Source organism: Agelaius phoeniceus, chromosome 14 (assembly GCF_051311805.1).
Source record: "Agelaius phoeniceus isolate bAgePho1 chromosome 14, bAgePho1.hap1, whole genome shotgun sequence".
NCBI classification, from domain to species: Eukaryota; Metazoa; Chordata; class Aves; order Passeriformes; family Icteridae; genus Agelaius; species Agelaius phoeniceus.
In genome coordinates this window covers 9,031,654-9,056,286 of record NC_135278.1, presented here as the reverse complement: position 1 = coordinate 9,056,286, position 24,633 = coordinate 9,031,654, and the positions used below count along the sequence as shown (strand labels likewise).

The following is a 24,633-nucleotide window of genomic DNA, read 5'->3' as shown; positions in this document are numbered from 1 at the left end:
GATTTTGCTTCTGGGGCTTTACAAACATAGGAGAGAAACTAACACACTTCCTCCACTTCTCAGCATTGATTGTGAGCCCTAATTAACACTTAGAAAGGAAGGAGCTTTAGACTACAGGGTGCTGCAGGTGTATATTGCTGTGGGAATATAATTAATAAATAATAGCACATATGGTACAGGAGTTCCCACACTGCATATTCTGTTATTTATTTTATGCATATTTTGCAATAATAAAATGCATATTTTATTATTTATTTTCATTATTTGTTTACTGCACACAGTCCATATCAGTCATATATACATATATATACACATATATATATATATATACACATATATATATATATACACATATATATATATTACACACATATATATATACACATATATATATATATATATATATATATATATATATATATATATATATATATATATATATATATATATATATATATCCTTAACTTTTCTTTACTACTTGAGAAAAACCTGGGTAGGAAATACTAATATTTTCCCTCCTAAAGTACTGATTTAATGGTACTGTGATCCCAGGTAAAGGGAAACTCTTAGAGTGTCCTGCTGTTCTATGGCTGCCAGTTTTCAGATTCCAGCTCTCCCATCATGGCCCTGGTCACAAGAGAATGGGACAGTTCTGACCAGGTAGTCTGAACTGCCATGGATCACAAACTTTTATCCAAAGATTTCTACTTCAAGCTCATTATTTCTGCTTAGATTAGAGCATGTCATTTAGACAGACATCCAGTGGGGATGCAGAAGCTGTAAGTCACTCATGGCAGAGCTTTTCTTTCTGGTCCTCAGCACACTCTGCAAGATTCCTGCCTTTCTGAGTCTCAGGGTTCTCTCTGGAGCTACAATCCTTAGACACTGAGGTTCCAGAGGGCCAGGCAGTCTTTTGAGGAAGAAGCCAGTACACATACATGTTGGGTGGACATTTTTTGTGTTGATGTCTTGTTATCCAGATAGTGGAAGCTTCACTAAGAATTTCTTGAGGTCTCAAGTGTTTCTTTAACTCTTGTGTTTAACCCTACCAGGGAAACATGTTCATTTTACTTAAACAATTAGTGTAGCATATTATAGAATGGATCTACCTGATTTATTTCCAGCGGCTGATGAGACCAGAAAGTCTGGGATAGTGGAAAAGGCACAGAATTTTTCCCCTGCTATGAAGGTGACAGGAGCCAATTGTACCTGTGTGCTCTGGGTCTGGAGAGCTCCACACTGCACTAAGTGGCTTTGGAAAGGTTAATGGAGAAGGTGCCAGCAGATGGCACTCATGAATACACAACATTGTCTCAGGGGCCTCAATCACTTCTGGCATGTGTAGCAAGAAGTGCAGAATAGGGCAGGTGGCCAGGGCTGCAGTGAGCAGAGTCTGGGGCTGGTTACACCCTGTTTCCATTCAGAGCAGCTCCTCTTTCTAGGCCTGGTGGGTACAAGGGCACTGAAGGGATGTGGTGATGCAGCCCTGCTGCATCAGTGATGACTGGTGTCACCATCAGAATTTGGGGTTTTTTGACTACAGGATGGCCTACATGGCACGAGGCATGCTGGCATCAGATGGGGTGGCACATTCCTGCCCAGTGCCCTCTCCTGGGACAGTCAGTCCAACTGCTGTCTGGTGCAAGAGGTGGCCAGAATTGGGGTTTCATGCTGCTGGCATTTGTTCCTGGTGGGGTGAGCAGTGACATTCAGCTTTCATTAGAAGACAAAAAGGGCACACCAGGACATCTGAATGCACATTTTCAACAGTCAGTGAAGGCAATATATGGGCTCTGTTTCTGAGCCAGAAGAGCAGTCTGCTGCTGGTCCATGGGACTTGTCAGTCCAGCAAAGATTAGTGAGGCAAAAGCAAAGGCTGTAAAGCTCCTCCTGCCCAGCACTGGTGAGGGAAGGTGATAAGGGATTCATTGTACAACCAGAAGATAATTGGCAGCAGTAGTATAAAGCATTGTCAGTCTTTTTGCCATAGCAATTGTCCAGACATTTTGTTCACAGCTGTGATTCACCTTGCTGTGCAGTCAATCTGTTCTGGACCATGCAGTATTTCAAGAAGAGCACAGCTGCCACACAAAATCATGTGGGATTGCCCAAGACTGTGTGCAAGACTGAGAGTGAAAATCCATTTTGCTGGTGCAGAGCTTGGGGAAGGCAGGTGGCAAAGGGACTGGACCTCCAAAGGGTGAGTCAGCCTCCTCTTCCCTCACCACAGACACCAGTAAGTGTAGCTAAGGTACAGTCACTGCTCTCCTTGGAGGAGAAGGAGCTGGGTTTCACGTGCCTCAGCCTGAGCTGACAGATCAGATCTCTTATGGGAGGTGGAGCCCATGTCTCATGTGATGACAAGCTTGAAGGAGCAGCGCTGGGTCTCTGTGGTGATGTCTGTGTGGAGAAATGAACAGAGAGATTTTGGCTTAGCTGAAATGCATAATGCTTGTCTTACCTTCTTCTGTGCCTCATACTGCAGCCCAGGCTTGAAATGTCTGCCCTGTGCACAGGGAGAGTGGGATGAGGCTGTCTGCTGGTAGCCCTGACTGTAGCTTGACCTGTAGGTGTCAGCTCCAAGGGGACACTGGTCAGTGTGACTGGGCTTGAACTGAGCTTCAGTCCAAGTCAACAGAAGCTGAAATATTGGTGATGGGTAAGCCCATCCTGTTCAGCAATATAAGTCTCTATTGGCCAGCTCTGAGTCTGTGACCATGTGTCATTTTGCCCTGTAAAGAGTGAGTGTGCCCTGGAGTTGCCCAGCCCACATTACTCCTGGAGCTCTGCCCCAGGGAGCTGCTCTGGTCAGAAATCTCTCCTTACCTGCACGGCCCTCTGAGATGTAACAAAGACAGCATGTGCCAAAAGGATGGTGTTTCTCTTCCTCTGGTGATGAGGAATTAATCTGGCATTTCCTCCCTTGCTTTGTTGAGACTTTCTGAACTTCTGAGATTTCCTTTCCTCACCATTGGACAGCAGCTGTTCCCACTGGGGCAAGCACCCCTCTCCTCCTGGAGCAGTGGCTCTCCCCTGAGTTGTGCAAGATAATTGGGCTGTTCCCCTGGTGTGGAACCAATGGCTGTGCAAGGCCACTAACAAGGAGTCAGGGTAGCAACAGGATTAAAAATATGTATGAGCAAACATCTTGTTTCAACTGCAAGGATGCACTGAAGCGTGAGAGCCTGGGTCCTGCAGACAGCCAGAGGCAGAGTGGATTGGCATTCAGACTGCAGCTGCACAATAAAGCCACACTGGTAGCACAGGAAAGGGAGGGCAGGAGCCCAGTCTTACTTACAGTGCTGTGAGCTGGAGTAATGCCATGGAATCACCTGTTACATTTGGCTGCATCCTGGAGTGCAGTGTGGATAATGGGATCAGGAGAGCGGGTGGGTTACCACAAATACAGGTCTGGCTCTGGCTCTGTTCCTTCCTGCCAGTGGCCTCCATATGGGATGGGACCTGTCATTGGAAAGATTGTTTGTATGGAATCATTACCTGCTCCATACAATACTGGGAGGTGAGTTCCAGGTGTGATGCCCCATCCTGGTGGGCTCCATGGGGCACTGGCAGAAGCTAAGTGTGACTGTCAGTGGAGGTGTCACAGTGACACAGAGGTGGAGTGGGTGCTCCAGTGGAACATGCTGCTTTTTCCTTCATGAAAAAAATAAAGATACTTAATTTTAATTTCTGTTTTAAGGGTGATTGTTCTTGGCTGGGTTGGGTCCCTGTAAAACTTGACAAAGCCATTTCAGATAGTTGAAAGCTGTCAATGTACCCCAGTCATTTTCCTCTCATTTAGTGAAGGATATTTTAGGAGGAAGGTTTATGACATATCTTTGCATTGAAGAGCTTGGACTGGCAAGGAGACTTACCAGCAAAGGCACTTCCATGACAAGGAAGGCTGTCTTGGTACCTTGGCTGAAGAGATGAAGGCTTGATGTGAGATCTCTTATGAAAGAAATTAAGTTGCTCATGGAAGGAGATGGTTTCTCTGTTTATATACTGGATTTACCAGGGATCATAAATCTCTGAACTTTGAATATTCAGGGTACCAAAAGAAGGAAATATCTCATGGAACATGGAGGTTAGCAGCATAGTTGGGCAACCATGCAGGTTTGTAGCCTTTGTGATGCATGAGAGCACCCAGACACTATTGTTGGGGCAGGGATTCTCTGAGCCCATGGGAGCTTACTGGATTCCCAGATATCAGCAGGCCTGGAGTGGAAGGGGAGTCTGACCTGGCACTGCAGAGCAGAACATGTCCAAGCTTCAATCAGTCTGTTTCCAGTGGCATTGATGGCTCCTGTTTATCTTGGTAATCAGACCTTCCAGCCCCATCTCATATATTAGCAATTGCAATAGAAATAATAATTGGATTCAGTCCGTTGTATTTAACATTTTAATGTCAGCTGAGGATTTCTTCCTGATCCCAGCTCTTGATTAGGTGACATCTTTGAGCACCAGATTAATAAGACTGACTGTATTCTCTATGCACCCGAGTTTCCCAGTCAGAGGTGAGGGTTGAAATGTACTGTCAGGTTTTATACATTTGACTCAAGATGGCCAAAAGGTCATACTTACAATTCTTGAAATATTTTTTCTTACTACATTTGATTTTGATCCATATTGGATGGAGAATAAAACTTTCACAGATTTTCCATGAATTGTGTTCTTCCATCCTCTGGATGCATGCTGAAATTGGTGCTTCCTTGAGCTTCCTAAAGAAGCTGGTCACTGAAAGTGTTTTGAAAAGATGTCCAACAGGTCTTACCCTTTTCCTATAGACTGTCATGTGCCAGGGTCTCAGGAATATATCTTTCCTTAATCTTGGGGTTCAAAACTCTTCTACTGTTCAGGTAAGCCTTGTCAAACCTGTATTGTTTTGTACACTGAAATGCATAATTCAATAATCATGAGAAATAAAAAAACACTCTTTTGTGAGAAAACTCATGCTGCACTGCTTTCTGGACTCCGAAATTATGATAAAAGGATTATTTCTGGGATAGTGGCCTTCTGGCTTTAAACTAATATTTGGTTCCATCTATGCTGTGTCAAAGCAGACTGTAGCTGTCCCAATATCATGGAAGATAAATCTATGGAATGAACTTCTCCTTGGTGTTTGTACCTGCACACTGCTTAGCCCTCACTGTTGCTTATGGAGTTCCCTTTGTGGCCAAACAAAACCAAGGGTTTGGAGACACACAGTAGAAATATTCTTGGCATGAACAAATCTTGCACTTTTTACTGGCTGTGTCCTGATGTGCAGTGAGCTGCAAGTGTGTGCAGGGGAGAAAGGGAAGGAAGGTGTTGGAGGGTTCACAGTGAAGAGAAGAAGGAGATATTCTCCTCTAAAGAAGTGCATTGAGGTGATCTGTACATGTAAGTTTTCTTTTTGGCACCATTTGCCACCATGATGATGTGGTCAGTCTTGCTAAGTCAATAGTCCTTCCTCTGGGCCAGCTTTCTGAAATGCTGCTTGAAGTGTCTCACTTAATCAGGTTTCAGAGGAATCTTTCTCTTCAGCTGTTGCAGATTGTTTGGATCACAAAGACAGTCTCAGTCCTGCTGCTGTAGCTGGTATTGGGCACACTAAAGAAGAGAGGGGCACTTCAGCCAGTGCAGTTGGTGCCTGTGTGCTGCAGCAGAGAGCCCAGAATCTTTAATCCAATATCAACCACTTTGGCTGGTCAGCAGCTGGAGAGTTTCTTGCATTTTAGTTTTCCAGGTCACAACCCCAGTAAGCTTGGGAAGGGTACTCTCTACGTCAAGACAGGCATTCTCCATCATGCTTTTTCTAGTTGTAAGGCTTCAATCTTTCAGGCTAGTGTGGAAGTGCACAGACAACCCTTGTCTCTGGTCTACTATTGCTGCAAGAGCACTGCCCTGAGACAGCCTGGTAGTAAATTCTTAACTGTCATGGGATATTCTCCAGGCAATGAAGCCTTCCTTTGTGGAAAGGGAACCACATAAAGACCTTTTTCTTCTTCAGGCCCTGTGGGCTGATGTTATCCTGATGCCTATGGTACCTTTGCAGTGCAGCAAGCTGGGAACCTGCATTCTCCAGCCCTCACAAGCCATCCTGCAGAGCTGTGTGTTTGCACCTTTGTTCATATTCACCCATGACATCCATGGAGCTGTGAAATGAGAGTTCATACTGATCTAGGGTGAGGGTAATGCTCAGATTCACAACATTTGTTGTGGGAACAGTGGATTTTCAAGGGAGAGCTGAATGAGCAGGAGGAGGCACATGGACATAAGGATCCACTTTCATGTGTGGAAGGAGAAGGAACCACTAGAGATGAAAGCAGCCTCAGGTATCTCATCTTCTTTGAAGGATTAACTCAGACCCTCCCCTGTGATACCATAGCTGAAGGTCTAGGGTCTGTGAAGGGTGCAAACCTTTATGAGTTTGTCTGTGCTACAGGCCAGCCAGAGGTAACAGCCTAGGTCTGGAGTCTTTCTGACTGGGTTATTATGGGATGATGAATTGAAAATAAAGCAGAGTCTTTCCTCTTCAGCTTGTTGGTTTCTGGATATGAGTCTGTATCTCCACCCTATTCTGTAGTGCCTTGCTGCTTCCTTCACAGGTTGGCTCCCTTCCTGCTCCCATGGAGCCTGTCTCAGGGCTCATAGGGAAATCATGGACTTCAGTAGCATCAGACTATTCTGCTTTCACCAGAATACCCTGAAGGCAGCAGGAGATGAGGTATGGCAAAGTTTTCCTAGCAGCTGCTCAACACTGCTTCCCTTCCATAGCAAACAGCACTCTAGTATCTTCAGGCCAGAATCATCCCCACGTGAAATCTTCTGGTGATGGAGTGCAGAAAAGAGCTCTGAATCCCTGCCTAAGCCCTTTCTGCTCCTGAAGCATAACTGCATTCAGTGGAAAAGAGCCAGAGAGCAAGATTTTTTTTTTTTTTATTGCAAACATGTCTGGCCAAGAAACAGGCATTTGAAAAAGATTCAATAGTGGTCCCAGTGTAAAAACTGTTAATTCCATTTCATTTTCTAACAGCCTGATTTAACAGCTTGAATCAGTTCATTTTCATACCTTTGCTCTGGATGTTATCCTCATGTGGTTTTGGTCTGGGATGTTGAATGCTCTGGACAGTCACAGATTAAATACTGGCCTTCATATTCAGCATTCTAAAACTCTAGAATGCCAGGTACCACCAATGGTTTGCCCTTTTCAATTCTGTACATCAAGGTGGGAGCACAGCAGGTCTCCCACTGACAGAGTTGAGCTCAGCTATCCAGAGCTGAGGGCTGTGCAGGCAGGGCAGCTTCACACTTGCTCCACTCAGTGCTTCATTAATTAGCCTTAATGATTACATCAAGGTGAATGTAAATTAAAACCCCAGATACAGACACTGCCATAGTATGGTTAAGCCTGAACTGCCACAGTGTGGCAGCCTGTAAAATGGTGGCATTTCACCTCTTAAGCCTCTCTGTTTTGATGTCTCTTGGCAGGCACAAAAATTGGTGTAATTCCTGCTCACAAGTAGCTGGGGAGAAAATGGAGAATGACTTGTGTAAAAATCTAGTATGTTGGCAAATGCTTTTCATATTAAAACAAAGATAAACAGCCTGGAGAATGTTTTTTCTATGCCTCACCCACCTCTAGACATTTTGCAAGCTGAAAACAGAGGCACGGTGATGTGTGGCTGTTCCAATGAAAAATCACTGTTGAATGACTATTTTTGGAGAAGATAAATTTGCTGCACTTGCCCATCCTGCTGTGGTGGTTTTACTGTCAGATTGGGCCTTTAAAGTGTTCTGTACCATAGTCATGTATGGATGTTCCTACAGGGGAAGGGATCTCTCACCTCTGCTGAGATTCTCTGGTGCAGGGGATTGGGCATGGTCATGTATTGGGAAATCTGGTGTTTGTGCTGGGCTGTGACAGCTTGCCCACACTGCTCTGGGTGAAGAACCTTATTCTCTGGTGTCAGGAAGAACTGGAAACCATTCTGTGCTGTTTGGATAGATAGGGTGGATCTTTGCTTTCTCAGTCCTGAGAGCAGACTGAATTCAGCATCTTGAGCAGATAAAATTCTGCAGACAGGTGGGTCATCTTTGCTCGTGTTCAGTCAAACAGGATGTTCCCCATGAAGGAGCATGGTTGATGTTTAAGTGCAAGCCAGACAGGATTGGACTTGACAGGGATTCTCAAAAAATTCTGGATCCCACTGGTGTTTCTGCAGGAAGCTGTGATGTGTTCTGTTTACAAGCTGTGTTAAGGTAGGGCTTGATACATTCAAGCTAGTCCTGCTGCTCCTGTTGGAAGGTGATTTAAATTGCAATTCACAAAACAAAAAGGGGGCTGGGAGTGACACTGGGGATCCATGGGAGGCAAAGCTACTGTACGGCTGCCACTGAGCTGCTGCCCAGCCTGAGCTGCTCTTTGCCTCAGTCTCCCCTCTGCCAAAAGGAGAAGCAATGCTGTAGGAAGAATCACTAAAGACAGCTCAGATGGGATTGCAGAGCACAGGTATGAGCAGTGTCAGCTCCTACTGTTTCCCTCTGGCAAAACCCCTTTCAGGTTGGGATCTCCTTGCAGACACTCCTGTGCTTTCTGAGAGAGGCAGGATTTGTGAACCTGATGCCCACTATTAATCTGAGAGTGCTTCTGTTATGTGTAATCAACTGCATCTTTGTCTTAGCTTTGAATTTCATATCACACACCTCCCCAGAGTAGGAGAGCACTACATTCAGTTTTACTAGCTCCTGGAGGTGGATTATATCCCACTTGAATGTTTACAACAGTTGTGAAGGTTCAACACAATTTTAATGAGGTATAGCAGTAGTATATTAAGAAATGTATCTATTAAATGCAGTTTTTAGTAGTTGATTGGTATTTAATTGACATGTGTTATAGTATTGTTAGAGCTCAGTTAAATCCACAGTTGAAGCACTAATTTTGAACACGGAAATCATGGTTTGAGGTAAAAATATGTACTAAAAGTACAGCAGTTTTTAATATAAAAACATTATTACTAAATAAAGTGTTAAGTGTATTAATAAAGTCTTACACTGACTTTAGCAAGTGTTTACACTTAGTAGATATTTTTAAAACAGATTAAAATGACATGAAAGACACATTCTGTCAATTGTTGCTGGAAGATTCATAAGGACTTATCTATGGAGGTAATTTCTGTCTCCTCTTAGGAAAGATTCAGACTTCATCATTTTACAGGCAAGTTTTTTTAAAAAGTGCTATTTAACATGAAGGTGGGCATTCTTCTCCAGGAGGTGGTCCTGGGAATCAGCAGTTTGGCAACTGAGCTTCTCCAAGCTATGGTGTTACTGCCATCCATAAAGGTTTCACACTGCAGCACCTCAATCCACTGTTATTGCAGCCACGGGAGGTTCCTTGCAGGTCTGAGTGCAGGGTGAATGAAATCCCTGTTTCACACGGACATGGTGAAGGACAAAGTGTTTCCTGGGTTGAGAAGATCCCAGGGGAAGGCACGGTGTTTGGTGCCTTGCATGGTCCCACAGGTTCTGTTTTCAGGGGACATCTTGCACCTGAGCCGAGAGGGATCCTCAGGACAGCAGAATTCTCTTTGAATGAGCTGCATTGCTGTAAGTCTGTGCCCTGCCCTGAGCAGGACTGCAGGACAGGAGTGGGAACTATTCTAACCACTCACAGAAGCTACCTGCAAATGGGGTAAACTCAGGCACAGAGTCTGTCAGTCCTTACCCTCCAGGAGGCAGCACGTGAGAGCTGCAGCACCACAGGAATGTCTCTGTGCCAGCATCACCGTGTCACTTGTCCCACAGGCTGTTACTGTCCTGTTCCCACGTGAGCCCTGGGCACTTCCACTGCTCAGCAACTTGAATCACGCCCAGGCAGCACCTGTGTGTCCTCCCTGCTCTGTCTTTGCCTGGATGTCAGCATTGCCCAGCTGAGCAGTGGGGACCCTTGGCTGCTGGCAGGCTGCCTGCCTGTTCCCATCGCTACTGTTGGTAGGTGGTTCCTGTCTAATGAAGCTCCTTGCCAAGGGAGGCTGTTGACGTGCTCCAGCATTGCCAGATGGTCCCCTTACCTCTTCTTCCCTCCACTCCCTCGGAAACATTAATGATCCCTAAACCTCTCTGATGGAGGGGCTCCTTTTTGTGACAACCTCATTACGTGGTTATCAGAAGCTGCCACTATCCAGGTTGTCAGGACAACCAGCTTGGGAAAGGTCTGAACCTCAGGCAAATAACCATGCCCAGCTCCCAGCAGATGCTCAGCCACAGCCAATGGCCGGGGTGCTGGGAAGCCATGACATCATGGGCCAAGCTGGCCTCCAAATTTAATTGTCAGTTTTGTGTCCCTCCATGTCCCCTCCCCGCAGTGCTCTCCCCATCAGCCCCTGGCAGAGTTAATCAGGTGCTGCTGTTGTGCCACTCCAGACCCCCCTGGGGCTGCCTGCTCTCTGCAGGGCTGGCAGAGGGGCTCCCACAGTCCCCTGTGTAATGCAGCCTCAGGGAGCAGTGGGACCGTGGGGCCCGGTGCTGGTGCCTCAGCAGCCTGGCACGGGGGAAAACTGCAGGGGACTGGAATACCCACAGCTCTTAGGGGACAGAATAGGTTGCTTCTTATTGGGGTTTTGTTGATGGGGATGGATTGATGGTTGGAGTTAATTTTACCTGTAAAATGAGCTCTCTGGCAGCTGCCACTGAGTGTGGGGGGTTATTGGGATCCTTAATGGGATAACCTCATGAAAACCTACTGACACCCCATCAGCACTCACACTTACTGCTCAGACTGTGTTGTGTTTGCCAGCAAGGTGTGATAAATGTGGCAGGACCAATTCTGGTGTAGATGAAGGCTGTGTTCAGGATTTGGGCAGGCCCTGGGGTCTTGGAGGCTGGACCTCCTGAGTGGGTGTGCAGACTCTCAAAGCATTTCCAGCTCGCTGGGACACGCATGTGACAGTCACATGGAACTGATGTCTAGCAGGGACTGACCTGCTTTCCTAAGCCCTGTGAGGACAAAGCCATCACCATGCCCATGTCTGGGCCAGGTGAGGCCCAGCCACACTCTGCAGGTCAGGCACAGCCCAGACCATCCCAGGTGGACCCATGGAGCAGGTCCAGCTTGCACTGCCGAACCCGGCACTCTGGGACTGTGGAGGTGCCTTGTCATGCAGTCACTCATTTTTTTCTTTTTTCCCCCCTCTCCCAGCAATGTGCTTGAGCAATGTGCCCATTGTCAGCACATGCAGCTGCTTATAGTGTGCAGCAGAGCCCTCCAGCTCCAACAGGGTCAGCCTCATTACAGCTGGCATGAGGAGCAGGGGAGCTCTGCGGTTTGGGCAATTTCCCCTTTGTGGCCTTTTGCTGCCACTCTTTGTCTCCTTTGCCAGGAAGGCATGGGACAGGCATGCAAAGTTAGCTTTCTATCAGGTATGGCTTCCATTTAACAGCTTAAAGATAGCTGGAGAACCCCGGAAGGCTGAAATGTGCAGCTTCAAGGCTTTGTGGTCACCAAAGGCCAACCTGAAAGGCACAGACATTTAAAAACCCTCTGTAAGTTTCAAGCAAAACTCCACTGTGCACAGTCAATGCTTGCAAAGTTTCTTTGGCTCCCAGGAGAGTTGTAGATTTGGACAGGGCTGAGTGTAAGAGATCTGATCTGCTTTTTTACTGTGTGCAGTCACAGAGTCAAGTTTCTGTTCTTTCACAGAGGAAAGGAAACTGAAACTCTTCCTTCATCTGTTGTTGCCTAGCCTTTGGCAAAGGGCAGCCTGACCTGGGCTTGGTGCTTCAGAGAGCCTGCAGTTTTCTTATGGTGCTCATAGGAGCAGTTCTGCTAAAAGTTTATTCTGAAACTAGATTTTAGTTGGACTTTTTAAAAGAAATAGAAGTGATTCACTCGCAGATTCAGTCCTAACAACTGTAATTGCCTGATTTCATGCTCTATCTGCAGCTTTTCCTTGAGCTGCCTCCCTCTTTTGGAAGCCTGTGAGCAGGACTTGCACTTCCCATGGCTCGTGGTACTCCAGGATGTGGGGCTGGTAAATGACCCCTCAGTCTTTCCAAAGCCATCGGGAATGATTTTTACTCTGAAGGTGGCTGGGTACTGCTGGTCCCCCATCTGCTCAGTCCTTTCCTGCTCTGGGCTGTTGTAAACAGCAGTCTGCAGCAGCCAGTGTGGTTTGCAGGGCTGGGTGAGCCTGCAGGGACCCTGACAGCTCCTTCAGCTGCGTTCCCTTCCTCGCTGCAGTCACGGGACATTCCTCCAAAAGCTTTACATGGACTTGGACAGGAGAAGAGCTGAAGGCCAAAACCTGCACTCTCTGCTAACTAACCCCCTTGGGCTCAACAAGAAAGAGTGTGTCCTCTGCAGGAGTCACCCCACTGCTTGTCCCAGCCCTCCTGGATGCATGCAGTGCTGTCACTGGACACTGCCACATGGACACTACATGCAGCAGAAAAGGGAAGTCCTCTTCTTCCATTGTTGAGGGACAGCAGATTTTCACAATTCCTGCTTACCTTAGAAGATCCTGAAAGTCATCTACCCCCAGGAGTAATTCTCTGTGGGAGTGGAAAGAACACTGACAATTTGCTCTATGGCTCGACTGTAATCACTGCAGAACCAGCCAGCTAAGTGACAGATTTGACTCACACTGGGGAAGAAAACCTTGGTGAGACTTCGGCTTACAGCAGGAGGGGATGGCAGTGATTCAGGCAGGGCTGCTTGTCACGTCAGTGTGGACTGGGTGACTCAGTGAGTTCTTGCTTCTGGAGAACTGGTCCTTTGAACGAGCTGTAAGGCAGCAGCCTGAACACTTGTGGTCAGAGAAGATCACATGTCGTGTGGTGGAGCTGGGACAGTTTGTTATCTCCTCTTGGAAACATGTGGCCTGCCTTACCTTTGGCAATAGCAACCAGCAGAAGGTAAGTCTTCATTGCTTGCCCTTGGCTGCTCCACCATGTGTTATTACACATATTCTGTGCATCTCCATCAGGAAAAAATCCCCAACAAATCAAACAAAATAATGGTGAAAGGTATGCTCACTTTGGTATGTAACAGCACAGCCCTTTCCATTGGTGGCACTTGGAGCTGGTAGAGCTTCCTGCCAGCCCTGGGACCAGGCACAGCCCCAAGCTGAGAGCATGGCTGGTGCTCCCAGCCCCAGCACTGCTCCATGCCCAGGGCCCTGTGGGCTCTGCTGCAGAGATTGTAAATTTGGTCATGTTTACCGGCACATTTTTTCCCCCTGGAAATATTGTAAATGTGAGATCATCCTCATCAAAGCTGGGTCTGTTTCTACGTTTGATACCTTTCATGGAGGAGCTGAACTCGTGGATTCAGAAAGAGCAGGAGAAGGACCACACGTTGCCTAGGGAAGCGTAATTCTAAAAGAATGAAGGAGAATGGAAATCACAGACCGCGAATAAGATTTTTTCTTCTGGTGCGTTGGGAGAGGTTTGCAAGGAAGTGCCCTCTTTGTGGCAGGAGTGGCCGGAGCTGGTTGCTCCAGCCTCACTCCCGCTGGGCTTCTCCCACATTTGGATGCGGACAGGAGAAGCCCCCAGGCTGTCACACGCAGACGTCATCCGGGGGAGCCCCAAATTTCACGGTGCATTTCCTATTCCCAGCGGACGAAGACCAGGGAGCGTGATGATGCCTTTCAGGACCCCTTGCACCGCCGGCCGGCGCCGGTGCCGCCTCCCAGGTTTGCGCACCCCTCTGCGGGGGCTCCCGGGCTCGGGGCTGGGAGGGTGGGCACCCCCCCGCGCCGCGCTTTCCCTGCGCGCTGCCCTGAAACACGAGATTTGCCCCCAGCCCCAGCCCCGGCCCGTGTGTCGTCACCGGCCGCCCGCCGCGCCCATTGGCTGCGCCAGCGCCGCTGCGGCGGCCCCGCGACGCGCGGGGCGGGCGGGCGCGCGCGCGGCGATTGGCGGCGCGGGGGGACGGGCCGCGCCCGGGGGGCGCTCGGCGGCGGCGGGGGACGGGCGGGGCGGCGATGAGCGACGGAGGCTCCAGGTAACCCCGGCCGGGCGGCAATGAACACCGCGGCTCCAGGTAACCCGGGCCGCGCAGCAATGAGCGACCGCAGTTCCAGGTAACCTCGGCCGGGGCGGTTCCAGATAACCCCGGCCGGGCCCTGCGGCCGCGAAGCGCGGTGCCCGTGGCCGCGTCTGCGGCGCCCCGTCTCCCGACGATGGGAGAATGACGCCGCGGGCAGGGCCGGGGTGCGCCGGTGGCGGGGCTGTCTCTGCGTCTCCGGGGTGCCGCTGCCGTCAGTGACACGTGTGTTGCCGGGCAGTCGGCGGTGGCCGGAGCCCGGTGTCCTGCGGGAAGGATTCCCGGAGCCGCAGAGCCGCAGCTGAAGTTGTGTCAGCGCCGGCACCGGCCATTAACGCGGCCGCGGTGCGTGTGTTCCCCATCTCCCAACAATGCCGCCTCTGGGCTGCGCTTCTGCAGAGGAGTGAGAAATTCTGGGCTATAAATAACCCCGCCTTTTTTTTTTTCTTTTTTTTTTTTTTTTTTTCTTTTTTTAATACTCGTTATTGGCAACGCGCATCCGATTGACCTTGGCACCTGCCAAGTTTTTCCCGAAATCCCTTCAGGGAAGGGTGGTCTCTCTCTGTGCGTGCATGGTGGTGCCTGATGCCACACTGGAGCTGGTCCCTGTGCTGGGTTGTCCCTTTGTCCCAGACTTGTACACCAGCCAGCCGAGGAAGTGCTCCAGCGTGATGTCTGGCCGCTCCAGGCTTCCCTCCTCCGGCGGGGGGGTGCACTCGGCACGAGTGGCCCCTCTTGCTGGTCATTGAGGCAGTTTGCAGATCCAGTTTTCACCGATGCCAGAAAACGAGCCTTGTTTTAAACACAGCGAGGTGTTTAACGTGGAAGGCTCAGGGAATTCAGGCAGGAGAAGCCATGGCTTCAAAGCGAGCAACATCTGAACGAGATGGTGGGCCCAGGCTGGGAGGAGCGGGGTTGTTTGGGGCCCTGCGGCCCGAGGGATGTTGAGGGGCTGGATTTTGCCTCTCCCCTCGCCCTTCCTTCGTTTGCGAGGTGGGAACGGCGTGTGCCAGCAGTGAGCAGCCTGGGTGTCTGTGTGCAGGGTTTGGCAAACCCCCTTCAAGGCTCCGTGCCGCTGATGCCCCACCTGCCCGGATCCGAGCCGGCGCCGGGGCTGCCCGAGAGGGGACGCTGCTTTCTCTTGTCTTGCTGGGCACGGTCGGGGATGCCTGCACAGGGAGCCTGAGGCTGGAGATCAGCAGGGGCTTTGCTCAGCGACTCTCGGCTGACATGGAGCGAGGAGGAGGGGAGGAGGACGGGCTGTCGGGAGGGCCGGAGCCAGGCGCCTGCCCGAGCGGGAGAGAGCGGTGATGAGTCCGGCTCCCCTGGCTCCTCTCGGGTGGATCCACCTTCTCTGTGGCTGTCAGGCGGGGAGGAGGGGCTCGGGCACAGCTCCGGAGCCGCCCGGGAGGAGGACGCTGTGCCGGGGGAAGTGGAAGTGTGGCACATGGCTGCAGAGGAGCCTCGGCCTTCCAGTCACAGGGTACCCAACGATGTGAGCAGAATGTGGAGTAAATTACGGATCAGGGGTAATGGGTTGTAGGTCTGGGACATGGACAGGTGCATCGTTCGAGGCCAGAGAATGAAGGTTTCCATGGCAGGTCGTGTGCATGGAGGGGAAGGATTGCTCTGAGCCGGTGTTCTGCGGTGAGCATGGGCTGGTGAGGGAGGGTGATGCTTGTGGCTGTATGGAGCTGCATGGGCTGGAGCTGCATTCCTTGAGTGTGGAATTGGGCACAGGAGCTGGTGACAGGCACGGTGCTGGGGCTGGGGGCTGGCTGGCTTCATAGGTGGGGGGCTGCAAGCAGCTGCCTCTGGGCTGCACAGGAGGTTGGACGCTGAACCAAGATGTGCATGGATGGCATTTCTTCACTGAGTGACTCTGGATAACTAAAAGTAAGTCTCAGGAGCTCCTGTTACAGGATTAAGTTTCAGGCCTCATGGGCCACCACTTGCAGCAGCAACAGTTTGAGAACAGCTGTGGCAGTAGTGCTGCAGGAGGCAATACCCAGGGTGAGCTGCTTTGGTTATCACAGGCCCTGGGCTTGGGCCTCATTCACCTCAGGGCTTTAACACAAATGTGCTGCCTTTTTGCAGGGACTGATGGGGGCTTTGTGCCTTCTAAGATAACAGGCCCAGTGAGACTGTGTAGGAGCGTTTCCCAGAAGTTGGAGAGCATTTTACTGCTGACTACAGGGAAGAGAACTTTACCTTTCCAGGTAGACTGTTGACAGGGCAATTCCTCTGTAAGGATCTGACCAAAACTCAGAAAACGCGTGGAAGTTGGAGTCTAGATTGTCCTGTGTGTCTTGAGCTGACTAATAAAGACTAGAAAAAAAAAATTGGGCACAAGAGGTTGTCTTCCTCCAACCCCCTCTATTTCTTTGCAAATTTTGTACATAAAATTCCAGACACATTCAACTCTACAACACATTGTTGGCCGCAGCAAATCCAGCTCTTGTGTTAGCCATCTCTTGGCCTGGCAGCATTTGCTCCTAGAGGAGAGCTGGTTTGTGGGGATAGTCCCATTTTCAGTTCCTGTTCCCTTTGCCTGAAGCTTTCTTCTCTTTTTCTTTTAATACGTTAATTGTGACTGTGGATCCAAGCGTCCCTGGAGCTGCCTGTGTTCTGGGATCAAAACCAGCTGGGAATCTGAAGGTCTTTCAGATCTGCCTGCAGCTCCTCCTTCATTTTAGCCATGCCTGCACAGAACCGGTCGCAGGGGAGATGTTGCCAGATTTGGCTTCCGCTGCTGCTCTGGTTGGACTCCCTGTGACTTTGGGACATTAACAGTGCTGTCACTTTGTGCTTCTCTGGTTTGAGTACTGATTTCTGTTCTTGCTGTGCTGCACAGTGGGCAGGCAGAAGCTCACCGTGACCTTCCTCTTTCATTACTATCCTTAGCTCATGCCAAAGGTGCTTGAAGCTTTTCTCCAAGAACTTAATGGGGAGGGCAGTGGTAGAAAGGAGAGAGAAGAGCATGAATTTCACCTGCAGAAATAAACTTTTTCATTCACTAGTGCTATTTTGTATTTAGGTAGCATTTTCTCCCTGTAGCTCTATTTTGTCTTTTACCTTTCAGACACAAATAGTTGAGCTTGTGGATCTTCCCTTATGTGTGCTTTGATTTTTCTGTTACTTGAAGAATGGCATTAGGCTGAGTGGTAATTAGTAGGTTTCACTGGGCCGGGGTCAGCACAGGTAGAGACACTGATGTGAATGTCTTCTCTCAGAACTGCTGTCGCTGGTTGTCTCCTGCTCCTAGCAGTAATTTTATAATGGAAAAATATGATAAAATTGTGTGGTTTGCTAGTGGATAGTCTCAGTGCTTGGAGTTCTGGAGATTGTTTCCAGGTGAACATCAGCAGCTGTGGCTTGTATGCAGTGAACAGCAAGAGTTTCAGTGTGCTTTGTTGGAGATTGCCAAAGGATTCTCATTTTGCCTGTTCAGTTGCACTGCTCCAACTTAGCTCTGACAGTGCACTGTTTATAAGTTGGCTTCCTGTGTTTCTGAGACAGGTGGCACTCACTGCCTCAGGTGCTGTGGGATGTGGCAGGTTGGGTGCACCTTGCTCTGGGCAAGCACCGTGGCATCCGCCCTGGCAGTCCCACTGATAGGCATCCAGGAAGCCTGTGATGTTGTTGATGCAGTCTCATGTCCCCCTTTTCTGGAGCTCTTGATCCCAGGAAGCCCTGGGCAGGGGACAGACAGGCCTACAACTGCTCCAGGTTGTTGGCTTCTGGGTTGGGAGGATCTTTGTGTCAGCATATGGCACCAGCCCTACCTGCAAGTCTGGCTCTTGGAGCACTGGGCTAGGTGCACCTCCAGGTACTCTGATGTCCTGTCTTGTATCATTCCTTCCAGAGGCAGACTTGGAAATCATGTCCCTCTTAAAGAGGGGCATGTCCTGCTCAGTTAGGAAACCTCTGCTCTGAATGTTGCTTTGTTTTGCTCTAAAGGCTTACTGTTATGGCTGTGTGCATTAAGTGTTCAAGGGTAAAATTGTGTTGGTACATATTCAGTGTGCTCATTTCCCAACATTAGTTTTATTGTCAGTTGCTTATCTAGTAGTGTACTGACAGATGTGACTGAGTCTTGAGTGATGGAGAGCAAAGCATGTCTCTGCCCTGGAGTCTGTGCTGCCAGTTCCACAGTTGGAAGAGTATTCAGTGCCTCCACGTGCTGGGTTTGGGGCTTGGTGTGGTGCTCTGATACAGCACTGTAAGGGTCAGAGTTGGGGAATGGCAAAGGTAAGGTTGGATACACATCCTTTGCTCTGCTCTGGTCATATGTACTGTCTTACTGCCATCAGAAGCAGATTAAGGCAGTTTGGATCCAAAACATACTCAAAAAATCTTTGGGTAATTTCATGTTTGTTTATTGTCCTGGTGGCAAAAGTGTGCTTTCTCAGGGAACGGAAACAAACATTTGGATGTGACCCTTTGACTTCTGAAAGTGACACCTTGCACATGGACCGCTCAGCTCTGTGCTGTGGTCCAGCTTGCTGCTCCTGCATGTGCTTTGCTTTGCCACAACTCAAGGTACTGCAGTGTCATTTTTGTCCAGCCATAGATGCCCATAAGCCTGAAACAAACTGCCATTTCAACATTGCAGTACGGCACAGACTCCAGAGCCAAACCATTCTCATTTCCTTTCTAATCCTCAAGTGTTGAAAATGCTCTGGCACCTTAGCAGCCTCAGTGTTGCTCTGCAGGGTGTATGCAGTTCGCTGCATGTGACGAGAGGGCAGTACTAAAACATTTAAACATTTCTTGCCATGTCACCTGGGTGGACTCATTTCTCCAGCCAGTGTTGTTGAAGGGGCAGCAGCTGTGCCTCCCCCCAGCCTCTGTCCATTTGCTGGCATCAAAAAATCAGTTTCCCTATTTAGAAAGGACACTGGAAAGTACTTCTCTGTGTCTCTTGAGGGGAGTGAAAGGCCTAATGTTTTCCATTTTCTGACTGCTACTTCTCTATTCCCTATTGTGAAGGAGAAAATCCTCCAGATCAGAAATTTTCTAGGCGCTTCCCTGCAGAGAGTCTTGATTCAACCTGCAGTGCCCAGATGCCAGCTCATATTTATCAGGTGCATCCAGCCACTCCCCAGATGAACCATAGGGCTGCTGGTGCATGGTAAACCTGAGAGGGAAAAACTGATGGCACACAATTAAAATCCTGGGCATTTGCTAAAGCTGTTTTTAATGTCTCCTGCCCTCACAGGCAGAGGATTGTGGACTTGGATTTGGGTTGCTCTTGATGTGTCACCAGAAAAGCTGTCATATGTGTGTTTGCAGAAATGGAGGCTTGGGAAATGTTTTTAATTGTGATTCTACTCTGCATAACACAGATTGTCAGGCTTTAAGCTCAGGTTTGTTTGTATCAGGGACAGACATTGATACCACAGCTCCTATTGGTGCATGAATATTTTAACAACTGAAACGATGCCTGCTCCAGAAAAGAGCTGCTTACATCCACGTTTGATCTCTTTAGCAAGACTAGGCAGCTCAGGGTGGCATTTCCTACAGATGTGGGGTACATCAGCTGTGCTGTGCTCTGACTCTTTCTTCATTCCAGAGAATTCAAGCTGGGAAGAAGGGAGGTTTCTAGCAAAAGACTAAAACAGACAGAATTTACTCCCTGATTTGTTTATTTTTGAGGAACTTGCCTTGCACTTTGTAGGATGCATGGACCAGACAGAGGTGGGGTAATATTTGGAAGTACCTAGAGTGGCAGTCTGTGGGGTTAGTCTTCTCCTTTAATTTCTGCCCCACGGCCTGTGCCACAACTTCTCTCCATATTCTTCTTCTCTCTCCACTTCTTCTTGCACTAGGGGAATGCAGAATCCCCCTCTTTAGGGGCACTAATGAATAATGTTAGCATTTCAGAAGGAATAAGCTGAGAGTGGAGTCTTATTCTTTTCTGCATTATATTGACAGTTCAACACAGAGGTTGTGTCTTGGACCGTTCTTGAAATCTATTGTGGTACTGAAATGCTGGAACCTCTGCTCTCTTTGTGTATTTGTGAAGTAAATTGTCCACAAAGCATCTCTAATTAGGGGGCACTTCTGTGCCATAACTTGTAATGCAAACAGAGCTTTTGAACAGCCTGATCTTCAGGACATGCCCTGTCTTCTCCCATGGTCTGTGGAGCACTCTGGACACTCAGGGTGAATGCCAGTCTTCTTCATGTAGTAAGGAGAAGCAATAAGAACCTGGTTACAAGGTAGTTTTCCAGTTCTAAGTCCTTGGTTTGGTGAGCTCTCTTTCCTCTTAGTGAGCACAGCAGCACATGGATGAAGTTCCCAGGCCCACACATGGCACAGGAGGTCTGGTACCTGATTCTTGAGTACTTTTTGAGCTGCATTTCATGTTGTTTACATTGCTGATCTCAGCAGAATGGCAGAGCCTGCCCTCATGGGTATACCTGAACACATGTGATTCTGCATCTATCCTGACTGTAATTGGTTGTGTACTGAAACAGGAATCACACACAGCTGCCAATGTACCCACAAGCAGTCTGGTAAACATAATCCCAAAATCAACCCATAATAGGACTGGCTTTTGGGCAAGGAGAGGAAAAAGTTGTGCTCTTGCATAATCCAACAGGCTCTAAAGCACAAGTTCTCATCAGACTGATGGCTTTGGTTGGTGGGGTCATTAGGCAGAAGACACCTTGCCCTGGTCTGCCCTGCAGTGCTGGTGAGGTGTTGTGTTGTGATCCATGGAGCAGGCTGTGTCTGACTCCTGATCCCCCTTGCCACAGAAGGGGCAGCTCAGGCTCCCTTCTGAGCTCACTGGCATTTTGAATGTTGGTTCCAGAAGGCAGTGAGCAGTAGGTGCATGCATCTAGTACTATTCTGCACTCTGAGGATCTCAAAGCATCTTTTCTGTGAAAACTATTTTAAAGATCTACAATAAATGCCTAAAAGTCAGGTCTGGAAAACAAGCAGAGATGTGTTAAGGCAGGGTCTGACTGCTCCAGGGGGGCTGGGTGCCAGGTTGACTCATGTCAAACACACTGGAAACAAAAGGATGAAGTCAGATACCCAAGGTCATCAGTAGGGTGCTGTCAGAGCAATAAAAGATAGCAGTTAGAAGTAAACATGATTGAAGTTTTGTGTCCTGAACTCACTGTGGGGAACAGTGGTGTTGGTGTGGCTGGGCACCTTGAAAACCTAGGCTAGTAGGTGCCTAAATGGGTCCATGGCAACTAATAAGAACAATTTCCATCCAGCAGTGCCAGGGAGAGAAGAGCCCTGGCATCCCTGAGGCCACAAGGCTCATTTGAGACACACAAAGTGAAGGAGGGACATGTTGGATGGAGAATTGCTACTTGTGATATGTTAGGTGTTAAATGCATCTGACACAGGAAGCTGGTGAAAAGGTCTGGATTCAGGATGTGCTTGTGCTTAGCAGAAATGTTCTGTTCTGTGACTGCTGTGAGCACAAAGACAAGGCCCCCAGCCCCTGCTCAGCTGTTGCAGGCTGGTGCCAAGCCAAGTGTTGTCAGGTAACCACTGCACTCTGCACAGGTGGCCTTGGAATGCTGTGAGATCTGGAGTGGGAGATGTGGGGATCCCTGGGTACTTACTGGGGATTTGATGGTGCTTTAGACCCTTTGCTTTGCCTTTTGCTTGTCAGTGTTTGGGAGAGGTGTCCTTGTATGCGTATATACCATATGCAAATGGATTTTGAGTTGTGTGTTTTGTCTGAATTTAGAAAAGTAGAGATTTGAAGAAAGAATCCTCCAGGAAATGCTGCTTTTGCAAGCACAGGCCTCTTGACTGTGATTTGTGGGGGAGGAAGGAGTGGGAATGAGGGGGAGGTTCACTGAGGTTTTCTTCTTTTCTTGTTGCGTTTTGGGAAAACTCCAGCCGAGGCCCACATACAGTCGGATGAATCAGCCTCCCTTTTGCCATAAGTAATTGGCAGCTCTAGCTGCAATGCAGTTTTGATGTATGCCTAATACACTTTTCCTTAGTTAATTGAGAAGATACACTGCAGTAGATGTATGATGTTGAGTTGGCCTTTGTATGGAGTCTTTGAGCTAGTAGGGAGATACTGTAGGCTGCTCCTTGAGAGGTTGGAATTTAATGCAAATGATATTCCATACTCTAGTCTGAAGGCTGTCATTGCTGTTCATCTGCTATAGAAAATACATTTCCTGTCTCATACACGTGTAGAGAGCACTGTAAGTTGGCACATGGCACTGTTACTCAGTGCAGGGTTTCCTTGGAAAAGTCTGATTTTATAACAACTTCAACAGAATATTCATGCTCTTAGATGAGTGGCTGTTCCTGTGCTGACAAATAAAGCATTTTGGCCTTCTCATATTCCTGTAACAAAATGAAAATCACTTATTTTCTAAAGCATCTGGTGCCAATTCAGTCTCAGAGCTTTCTGTGTCTGCTCTAGGATTTCCACTGGGCTCGGAAATCTTACCAGACAAGCTCAGCATTCACCACTGGAAGAATCTGGAGTAACTGGAGGGCTTTCTTGTCCTGGAAAGAGGACATGAAGCAGTTGCCCTTGGCAGGCTAAGACTTGCCAAATGCCTTGTATTTCCTGTTGGAAGCCTATTTTTCCATGGAAGGACTATATTACTTTCACAACTGTAGTATCTGTTGGTAAATATTGGCTTTATGCAATATTTCACTTCATGCACTTCACTTCAGCAGAATATCAGCAGTGCAGTGAAATAAATGTGCTGCACTGGGGCCGTAGCATCAGTATTCTTTTACTGTTTTCAGTGGTAAATACTGTACCTATTATTTTCAAAGCATTTGAAAATTCATTAGAAATAAGTCCCTTTGAGGAACCTGTAGTCACAAGTGTGATTATCTCAGCCTTGGAGTTTTAGTCATGGCCAAAGCTTCACTAAATGTTGTCTAAAAAGAAAGAATAATGAACTCCAATTATTCTTTCATGGGATTGCTTCATATGAAGGCAGCATATGGCCTTCCTCCCTCCAGTTGTTCTGAGGTGGAAGAAAACAAGTACAGATGTAAAGTCTTCACAAGGAGCAACTGAAACAGTTGGCTCTGTAGCATTTTGCACTTGAAGTGAAACAGAAATGGCTCTTTTTGCCATGTACCTTTGTAGGGTACAGAAAGAGCTCTGGGATGTCTGAAGATACAAACAGGTAGAAAGCAACTTACTCCTTTCTATGCATCCTTAGCAGAGGAACACTGCTACTTGTTCCATTCAGTGTGTGTTACATGTGACTGCAGAGGGGTTATCCCGAGGCCACTTGGGCTGTGCTCCTTCTCTCTCCAGTTCACCAAGACAAGTGTTTCATGTTTTCTTAAGAATACCTTTAAATGGACATTATTTTACCTCGTTTTGAAAAGGAACTGGTATTTTTACAGCTCAGGCTGATATATAACTAACCTTTTTCTTTCCTGAACAAGGTCATTACATCATGATGCAGTAATCCTGTCTGTGGGATAAACCATCCTCTCTCTGTGTCTCTGTCTGCTGCTTTTATCTATGTTTGTGTGCACGGTGGGGAGGAGGCATGAGGGGAGAGAAAAAGTTTTGATTCTGGCCAGTTAAACTGTGTTTAGGGAGAATAATATGTGGGTTGTGAGATGCAAAGGGCTGTTGTCTCAGAGCTATTGCTTTGATACTTTATCCACAAAGAGAAGCTCCACAGTCTCAAGTCAGAAGAGCCTGGGGATGAAATTACACCTTTGTCAGGCTATGACAGGTTAAACTTTATGGAGATGCAGGTAGCAAATTATCCACAGACTGAATTGCAAAGGAGGGCTTTAAAATGGGCTTTGAAAACCTGCTGGGGAGATTAAGTGGATAAAAATATTTAGCCCTTGTGCCCCTCTTTTTGTCATAATGCTTGAAGCAATCTGTGAAGGAAGGAGGGACAATGTTGTTATCTTGGTCTCAACCCAGAGGAAGCTGAGGGATGGAGTAATGGCACTCTGGGTGGAACAGGGAAGAACAGGAGCCAGCAGCAGGACCCAACCATTTTGCTGCCTGTCTCATTCCCTGGCCATTAGACTAAGCTGCCTCTCTGCTTGTTGCAGTTTCTAATTTGTCTTGGATGTGTCTGTGTACTTTTTCCCGAGTCAGTTTACACCACAATATGTCATTTATGGCTAGCCTGGGGTGTGCCCAGTGAGGTATGGTTCAGAACTATTTTTGATTCACTTACAAAGGGATTAGGTGACGTGGTTGCCTGGACAGCAGGGGCTGTACTTGGTGGGTCTCTCCCAGTCCTGTGTAACCTGAGGTGATGCCATCTAAGCTGCAGCAAGATGCCAGTGATGTAATTTCAGACTGTCTGGCTTGAGCACCAGTGAAGGCAGGGAGGCTGCACATGTGTAAGACAGGCTGAAGCAGAGGACAGACAGGGTTTGATTCAAAATGAAACCAGGTAACTGAGCAAAGTAGAGCAGGTGTATTAGTTGTTGACTCCATCTTCCACCTGCTCTGAGGGGAAATTGCCCATGCTTATTTTACTGAACAGCTCTGAGTCTGTTGCAGATTCAGACAAATAACTAAGTTGAGTCATCGAGTTGTAGTGTCTCAACAAACTACTTAAAAGGATGTCAGGTCCTCTCTGTGGGTGGGTGCTAAAGTGGCA

At 48.1% G+C, this 24,633-nt stretch overlaps 1 protein-coding gene across 4 annotated transcripts in view; it reads left to right on the top strand.

Moving 5' to 3' along the window:
• The window catches only part of PAK3 (p21 (RAC1) activated kinase 3), a 125,749-nt gene that overhangs the window by 39,906 nt on the left and 61,210 nt on the right, over positions 1–24,633 (top strand). Inside the window, exon 1 of one of the 4 annotated variants that reach the window (XM_077186137.1) lies at positions 13,858–13,987. The exons of 1 other annotated variant lie outside the window; for it this stretch is intronic. The gene's annotated coding sequence lies outside the window, so the exon portion shown is untranslated. Of the gene's footprint in view, positions 1–13,857; positions 14,067–24,633 lie in introns of those variants that run through there. 2 more of the 4 variants (XM_077186136.1, XM_054641279.2) reach the window with 2 other exon arrangements.